Here is a 10,061-nt window from a genome sequence, read left to right as displayed (position 1 = left end):
GTAAGTCTTGTACACACATTACCTTTCTAGAAATAAATGCTGTAGCACAGATATATGTAGACTCACTTCACCATGACAAACTGTCATTTATTTGCTTGATTAAGAAGGCAAACAGTAGATACTGCTGCAATAAAATAATACAATTATTTGAGCCCTATATATCAAGGTGCTTTACCTGATGTTTATAGCAGGAAACGAAAACAGAGCTAAATCTGTCCTTGGTAAGTCTGTAATCTAATCAAATAAGATAGGCATATAAAATATATTAACAAGAATTTTATCTTTTGCCTTAATCACGTACTGAAACTAACACATTTTGATGCTTGGCAATTTCTTAATAAGTGATAAAAATACCAATGTCTTATTGAAGAGAAAAATGTCAATAAAATACACGTTTTCCAGTAATTAAAAGAAAAACAGAAATGAGAAAACAAGTTTTTAAAACTCAAGAAAACTATAAAACTGTACATTATTAATTAGTTCATGCTGAATGTCATCTACATGAGAAGTTCTGGATTATTCAGAGCACACCTGCCCACAAGGCAGCCCAAAGCCAGTGATACCTGGAAATAGTTAGCAAAGTACACTTAACACAGAGGCACATGTGACCATTTGCAAATGCTGCAAACAGGAGTAGCGGCTTGAAGACTTACAGCTGCTGAAAGGAGATCTGATTCAGAGTATAGCATCACTGAGGAGCAGAAGAGCGAGGGAAAAGAGGAGGAAGGGAAAGGGATGGGTGCATCTCAACACTACAGAAAAGACTGGAATTCCTGGACTGTATGCAGCGAGGCAGTAGTGGTTAAGTACCTTCTAGAGAATTTGTCGATAAGAAAATAAGGCTGTGAACTACTAGATGCTAACCCCAGCCTACTCAGAAAGGTTAAAAGAATAAACACTCGTGACAGGGTAAAAACACAAATAGAACCCAAGAGTGGGAAAAAAAAAACTTTTAAAAACTAACTTCTTTAAAGTCCAGCAGCACCTAATTCGGCACCCTACTTTTAATTTTTATTAGCTACACATGATATTACAATGATCTTGGCAATTCATACATTTGAGTCACTGGGGTATAATTTCTCATTTTTCTGAGTGTACAGATTGCAGGATCACACTGGTCAGAGTCATCTATATACATACAGCAATCATAGTGTCTATTCTATCGGCACCCTACTTTTAACATACATGCTGTCAGAGAGGCCAGTGAAGGGAGGCCGCCCACATCTTCCCAGCCTCCCCAGGGCCACCCCTCAGTGTACTCACGCAGGCTGTGAGAGCCGGCAGCAGCAAACATCTGACTGAAAGCTCAGCTGTGTCCTACAGCTTCCAGTCGGGGATGTTTACAGCAACAGACTTTCTGAATGGCAAGTTAATAGTGGGACTAGACACAGATGTTGCCAGTCACCACCTTTAGCTAAAGATTTACAGAATTCTAGAGCTGAATGATGTGCCATCTTGGAACAAAAATGGTAAGGTTAAGCCTACTAATTAACAAGGAAGAAGTGGCTCACTACATGCAATTTCTCCTGAATTATCTACTTAGAAAGCAAATACACATTACAAGATTCTCTTGGCAGATATGCAACAGTAAAGATTTTACCCTGTTATCTTACATGAGGATACATTTTTCTAGTGCATGTAAATATGGCTTTTTCTTTTTCTAAGCCCAGAGTTGAAAACTAGTAATAAACATATCTTAACAATCAGGGCCTTGTGCATGTGAGGCAAGCACGCTTATTTTTGAGCTATATCCCCAGCCTCTGTTATAATTATTAAAATGTCCTCTTTTATTAGCAAAAGTGTCCTAATTTAGATAACAGCAGTTTTACTTGCAGTGGATCTATAGTAAGTTGAGAGGCTAATATTTTCTTCCACTATCCCCAGCTGATCTAGGTTAGGTATGTACAGTCAATGAAAATGAGCAAGGCAAAGTGGTTAATAAGAGGAATAAACTCATGATCTTGGCGTTGTTTACAAAGCAATACACTGAAACCATTTTGTTTCCCACATTACTTTCCTGAAAGAGAAAGAAATCTAAATGACGTATGATAAATCTGCAATCCATTGATGTGCTTTAATCTGAAACATGCAAAATAAATTTTCTTTAAATTAAAAACCTATTAAAGCAATTAAGTCACAGTGATTTCCAAGAAATGAACATATATACATGAGGATGTGTACTTCACCCCCACCCTAGAGTATGAAAAAACCAATATAAACAATTTTGAAAGGTCACAATTTTTAACACTTTTTTGGGAGGAACTATGGAATAGAGATTTTCGGTCACTGAAATTTACTGTGATAATATTTAAAGGTTGGTATCTAATTTCTTTTTAAATTTAAATATGTAAATAACTCTATTCATTATAGAAATAATGCTGGAAATAATAGGGAAAGGTGCATGTGGTCTCTATGGATACAAGATGACCTTCATTGTTTTTGAAGACAAATACTTAAAAAAACCTCAATGGCTATTTACAACAAAGACTATTCAAGTTGTTCTACAATTGAAACTTTCCAGATTGAAATTATATATATATATAAAGGCTATTTCATGCCTAGATAGGCACATGATACTTGACTAATGAGGATGCTGCACATAAAATTGCAATGAACCAGTTATTACAGCTCTCTGCTTTAAACAGTTTCTCTGTTTTCAATTCATTTTTTTTAAAGATTGATCAAAAGAATCCTTTATCAGTCTTTTCTTCGAGTTTTGAGTAAGTTTTATCAAATGATGTATTTTTGTATAATGTATTATTATTGAAGACATAAAAAGTAAATGGATGGAAGTTGAAAAATTAAGTATACATTATAAGAAAACCTATTACAAAATACCTTCTATAATTACACAATTATCTTTGAGATACAATTTTCATTGAAATATACAACCTATATCTCATAATGTTCTTTTATTCATAACCAAACATATGGTAAGAAAGTCATGTTTACTGAGGGGGTAGCTGAGGCGAAAGATCTGCCATTTTTGTCATGCTTTATGATTTTCATTTTTAGAAAATATTTTTAGTTACAGATGGACATAATACCTTTATTTTACTTATTTTTTAATGTGGTGCTGAGGAATTGAACCCAGTGCCTCACATGTACTAGGCCACCCAGCCCATGATTTCCATTTTTGTCACAAATATATTATGTGCTTGAGAATTACTTTTCTTACTATTAGCATTAGCACTTTAATTTTCGATAACTCATTTTTAATAAAAAAGGGCAGAATGTACAAGCAGGCATATAATCTGCTGTCCAGATAAAAATGACTCTCACTGCTCCACTGGCTGGAGCAGTGCTGCTGTGCAGTAACTGAAGTGTCTGTCAAATCAGGTCACCAAAATCAGTTCATGGCAATCAATATATGATGGATATCATGCCTCAACTTACCACAGATCCCTCCAGTGCAATGGTGAAAAAAATTCCGACATCTCAATATATATCTTCCTAAAATGTGACAATTCGTAACAAAGACAAAACTGCTATTGTATGGGCTGCTATGGCTTTGGTATCTATTATTCCCCAGTTCATGGGTTGGAGATCCCCAATCCAACTCTTTAGAGATGGGACCCTTAAGAGGTGATCCATCTGGAGAATTCTTCCTCCATGAACAGATTGATGTTGTTATAGATGGAGTAGGTTATGAATAAAAGAGTGAATTTATACCCCTTCCTCCCACTCCCTGGCCTACATGTGAATGTCTTCTCTTGCTCTTCCACCTTCTGCCATGAGATGCTATATCATGAAGCTCCTTACCAGATGCTAGCCCTTACACTTGGGATTTCCCAACTTCCAAAAGTGTGAGAAATAAATTTGCTTTCTTTATAAATTACTGGTCAAAGCTAAGAAAAAACTCTTCACTTAAAATGGAGTGATTATATGATGGACTAAAGGAATAATGTTCCATTTTGGGTGGAGGGCAAAGGTTAAATTAAAAACTCCCCAAAATATTAATAGATAATTTAGTTTATCATTTCATGTAATTACATATTCTCTCCATTACTATTCTGAACAAAGAATGTGTAACTTCGTTTCCTATAACATAGTCATATATTTACACAAGTTCTGGTTTGTTATATACTTGACTTAAAACAGTCTACATAGGAGTACTTCAAACCTAGATGGGGCTAGGAGTATATTTCAGTGGTAGAATATGTGCCTAGCATATGAGGCTCTGGCTTCAATCCCCAGCACCAAAACCAAACAAAAACAAAGAAACATAGAGGGAGAGGTAGTTAGGGGAGTTATCTGGGCAAAACCATCAAATACCTTTTAGCAAACTTTATACAGATCAAAATGTCCCCCCCTCCCAAATTTTATGACCAAAGCTAATAGCAAGATGAATGGGAACTAGCATCATTTTTTAGATTCTTGATACACTGGCCATAGAAAATCCTAAGTCACGAATATGGTGAAACTAGTTACTAATAACTCATAGCTGTGTTAAGTCCACTTAAGTAAGGATAAGCTAGTGAGTTGGGGACCCCACAGCACTTGGTAACCAAAAGGCAGTCTTTTTCTTCAGGTAATATGGTGTGCAGAGATTGAAAACTGCTTTAGAGACTGCACCCAAAATAAAACTGATAACTAGAATCTAGAGTGCTTTCTATGATTCACAGAGTCTATTATAAACTAAACAAAAACAGGTAAATTTCCCATAATCCTGGAAGGAGGCACCAGATAAATACATCAGTATAATGCAAATCACATTTCAACAAGTATACTTATTTTCAAAATCCATACCCAGAGAAAAATTGCCAACTTCAGCCTCAACACATAAACAAAAATAAGTTAGCAAACAAGGATTTAAGAAACCTTGTGAACCTTTGTAATACAGAGAACACGCATCTAACCTCAAATGGATGGCATACTCTAAAGCATGCTTCTTGTTACTTACCCAATTTCAGAGCAGTTTAATTCTCAGGAAAAAAAAATCATATCTGTTATCTATTTTCAAGCTTTTCTAGTAAAAATCCATTTATGGCTATATTTAAGAAGAATCCTCTTATACACCCAAGAGATAAATGACTTTCCTATTAATTTGTCCTTCCTAATGTCAGACTATTCACAGCTTCCTATAAGAGGTCACATCTATTCCTTTAAACCCTTACATTCCACTTATATGCTAGCTGTGTGACCTTTAGTCAAGTCACTCAATCACTCCCAATCAGCTCCCCAGTTTGTAAAACAAGAAAGACCTGTAACAGGAAGGAAAAAATTCTTACATACTGAATGCAAAGACTAAATAAAATTATGTGGTATAAAAAAGTACATGTGAAATAGTAAAGATGTTATATTTCTTGACTAAAGTACTTTACTAAAGTAGATGTTTATAGGTTTGTATCTAATACTTCCTTGAAAACCTCTCCCTGAAAGCAAAAGTCTGCATCTGAATGAACTGACAACCAGGAGGGCCTTGTTCTGAGTGAGTAGAAGGGAGTTCCAGAGTTGTATCTGACAGCTGTATCTGACCCAAGGTGGGGGATCAGTGATGCTGGCCTCATTGGTGTCAGATAAGCCAACTGCATCCATCTATAGTGATGATGTCATTATTATGTTAGAAACACTCTCCTTTGCCTGTTTAATTTTCAGTTAAGAAAATCTTTTTTTATATATATATATTTTATTTTTTTAGTTTTCGGCAGACACAACATCTTTGTTTGTATGTGGTGCTGAGGATCAAACCCGGACCGCACGCATGCCAGGCGAGCGCACTACCACTTGAGCCACATCCCCAACCCCAGTTAAGCAAATCTTAAAAAGCTAAAGTTTTAAAAGATAAAGTTGGCTTCAATCATGTTTTTAATTTTATAACATAATCCAGATTTCCTGTTAATTTTTGCAGTGAATTAAATATATTAGTATTAAAAATTAATTTAAGAATAAATATCTTAAGAATAAACTACTATGTAAATAAAGGTATAAACAAAACTCATGCTGTATTTACTCAAGTAAAAAACTTTCAGTTGGGATGGGGTTGTGGCTTAGTGGTAGCGTGCTCACCTAGCACATGGGAGGCACTGGGTTTGATCCTCAGCACCACATAAAAATAAATAAAGGTATTAAAAACAAAACAAAACAACTTTCAGTCATTCAAATAGTTATGTTAAAATTATATTTAAACATCTAAAAACGTTTTCATTTGAAGTAATGTAAAGAATTCTTAGGATAATATGAATAGGTGTCAAAGCCATTTGAACATTTTCCAATCAAGTTCATACCAGATGAAATAATTTAAAAATAACTGCAGATAAACTATACACACTGGGAAGCCTACAGCTAATATAAATGCCACTAACTGGGAATATCAGGTGCAATAATACTGAATGTATGCTACCTATGCAGACAGAGTTCAGACTTCTTCCTGGAGTCAAGAAACCCTACCTGGCTTTTACTGCTTCCAGCTCCCGACTTCTGACTAGAAGCCCCTTTGGCTGAGCCAGCTCCTCAGGCACCTGGAACACCGATCTCCAGCAACAATGTGGCCTCATGCACAGTGGGTAGAGGCATACTCTGAAATGAGCTGCCAAAGTAGATATTCAGGTAGCAGAGCATCCTCTTGCCACTGCTCAGCATATCATCATCATTATGAAGGCTTGGACTTCAATTACTTTTAGTGGAACCCTAAACCATGAGTCCTGTCCCATGTGGCCGTACCAAAGATGGAAGACTTCAATCAAAATCTCTCAACACATCTGTAACCTGCTAGAGGATACACCTTTGGGGAAGCCCTGGAGTAAGCAGCTCTTCCAGCCACTGTTCTAGGTGTTGGGAAAGAATGGTGAATAAGCAGGTCAGGTACCTATTTTCATGGAGCTTACAAGTCTAAAAGAGGCATGTAAAGTTGGATGAAGCATGTTAGTGGCTTCGAGACTATAGAACAATGAAGAACCAGTGGAGAGTTTTAAGACTTGAAACAATGAGATTCCTGTTTCAGACAGACAAAACTGCTGGTGACACACATAAGGATAAGCAACTGGCAATAAGGTGCTGTGACGGTCCAGACTATGAAGGTCTGCTTCACAGTGAGGATCAGTGCTATAGTCTGATCTGGAATGCCCACCAAGAGCCCATGTACTAAAGGCCTGGGAGGTGGTGGAACCTTTAAGAAGTGGTGCCTAGTGGGAGGTCTTCAGGTCACACAGGGGGTGTGCCTTTGAAGGGGATAGTGGAACCCCAGCTTTTCCTCCTTTCTCTATTGCTCCCTGGCCATGAGGCAAATAGTTTTGCTTTACCTCATGCTTCTGCCATGATGTACTTGCCATAGGTTCAGAATGATAGAGCCAACTGACCATGGACTGAAACCTCTAATGAGTAAGAGCCTTTTCCCTTTGTAAGTTGATTAGCTCAGATACTTGTTATAATGATGAAAAGCTGACTAACACAGTGGATGATTAAATAAAATTATAGAACTGAGATTTGCTTAAAGGTAAAAAAGTTCATAATTCCTTGAAGTCTATGTAGCAGTGTTAAATGTTTATTGTTTCATATAATGTTCTTTCCTCTTAAAAGTGAAGGTAATTATATAAATTCTAGAGGAAGATCTTAGTACAATGATTCCAGTTCATTTAAATCTGATTCTAGTTTTATAAAGTATGAAGCAAGGCTAGCACTTGAGTTAGGGTTGCATCTTCTGAAAAGAGTTTTAAATAGTAAAGAAAAGGCAATACAAACATAGAAGAGGAAAACCAAGAATAAGCTAATGAACAGAAAGCAGAATGTGGGCAAAGAAAATTTATAATTTAAGTTTTAATAAAACCAGTGAGACATTTGAAAGGAAAAAGTATGAGTATGGAATTACAAATTCTCCAAAACTTTCTAAAGAGAGGTGGTATGTACCTGGAGGATGGAAGGAATAAGCTGCAGAATTAAGATTATCCTAATTAGCTGAGGATATAGCTCAGTTGGTAGAGTACCTGCCTTGAATGCACAAGCCCTGGGTTCAATCCCCGGCACCACCAAACCCCCCCCCCAAAAAAAAAAAAAACAAAACAAACAAGATTATCCTAATTATATTCCAACAGATCTCACAAACATGAAAGCATGCACACTGAACATGGGGAAGCAGGGCTGTAGACAGCTCTCTGATGCAGGCAGCTGCAGAGGGCCCAAACAGCAGTCAAACCAAAGTGCCACTCAGGATATCACTGGGGAAATTTGCATAATTTCTAATAAAAAATAAATAAAAAAAATACCAATAACCAAAATGCCATTATTCCTAGTTCAGAAAAGACAAGTATATCCACAGTGAATCACTGGAACCGTGTGCTTAGCAAGAACTGAACAATGTTTCTCTTCAGTCTTTCAAAATGACCAGCAAACACAGTAGTTGGTATCACTCACAGCGACAACGTGAACATATGAATCCTTGTTGTTATAATTCTCTTAATGTTTTGAACTCCAACCTTGGGGCATTTGTCCTTTTAAAGGTTTTTTTAGAATGACATTCTGATAGGCTACTCCTAGGAAGGCAGGATTAGACAGTAATTAAGAACCCAGGCTTTACAGTTTGACAGAACTAGGCCAAACATTTAATTCTGTGACTTTGGGACAGTGAGTTCGGGAAAGTGACTTCATTTTTCTGTGATGACTTTCCCATCTGTAAAATGATATTTAAAATACCTATTTTGTTGGGTTATTGTCAGGATTGAATAAGATAACATACTGTTCATTAAACACTGAGCTCAGCGGCAGTTACATAGCTAGTATGCAATAAATAGAAAGTTTGCCAGGGCTTTTACCATTTTCACTTCTTAACATCTCACTTTTATAAATCCTGTTTATCCTTCAAGTCTCAGTTCAAATGTCAAATTCTCCATGAAAACTTCACTACTAAAACCAGCCACTATAGATGTATTATTGATATGCATCAGTAAAAAGGACAGTTAACATATACATAGGGATTACTAAATCTGAAGCAGGGCTTGAAGTGATTTGCATGTATGCCCTCACTTAATCCCTCTGACACACATGCTCAAGGGATATGAGGCAGGTCCTAGTATGAACCTCTTTTTGTAAAAGAAAGCAATGTGTGCAGGGTGGCACAGCTCCTGGTGGACTGGATTCTGAACCCAGCAGTCCAGTTCTAGAGGCTGCTGTCAGACCTGTGCTGTGCCATTAGCAGAGAAGGATGACTATCATTGCAAAGGGTGTTCAGAGAGCTGACAGTTTTATGTTTAGTATGGCTGAACTAGAACCATTCTTTCTAGATAGCTTTTCCCTCTCATAGAAAATACTTCCATAGGTCAGTTCCTCAATTTGAACAAAATGAAGGTGGGGATGGTTATTCACACATAATTTGGTTTTATCATATTTTAGACCACTAACTTGAGTCCAATTTTCTCAATTCAAACTTCTACAATTCTAGCTCTCTTCTTCCTAATGCCTAGGAGATGGATGAGGAAGATGAATAGCTTCATCCTTATATGATCCAAGAGAAAGATGTCAGATCATCTACTGCAATAGACTGTCAAACTGGCTGTCATCTAATATTATGTACAAATATAACATAGGTAACAACAATCAACTAATATTCTCAATAATGTGTACCATATTTCAAATTTTGATTTCATGGATACATACATGTTTTGAAGAGTCTTTTGAAAAAGATCTTATTCTTTAAGCAAAGACAGGGCAAGGATATGGAAACAAGTCTGACAAAAATACAAATATGAACAGTCTTTGGGTAGGACACGAAAAATATCTTTCCTTTTAAATCCAACTTTATAACACAGAATCAAGAACAAAAATAAAACACACCTGCCCAAGGGATAATGTTTGGGTTTTACAGAAAATTGTAAGCTCACGGAAGAAAAAGGCTTAAAAGGAAACTACCATTTCTCCGTAATTACAGCAGCACTACTCCATCCACCTTGCTCTGAATGGTGCCTCCAGATTCTAAATACATTATAATATCAACAATGAACTTCATGTGCTAGTTCTTTTAGGCATACCACAAAAGTAAATAACAGTAAAAGGAAAACAAGCCAAAATTAATAAACAAAAAGATCACTTCCTCAGTTACCTTTCAAAAATGTGGAATACTTCCAACTATT

Source organism: Marmota monax, unplaced genomic scaffold (genome assembly GCF_021218885.2).
Source record: "Marmota monax isolate L192 unplaced genomic scaffold, Marmota_monax_Labrador192_F-V1.1 WCK01_AAM20220418_F8-fsc00073, whole genome shotgun sequence".
Classification (NCBI taxonomy): Eukaryota; Metazoa; Chordata; class Mammalia; order Rodentia; family Sciuridae; genus Marmota; species Marmota monax.
Note: the sequence above shows the minus strand (reverse complement) of the source record.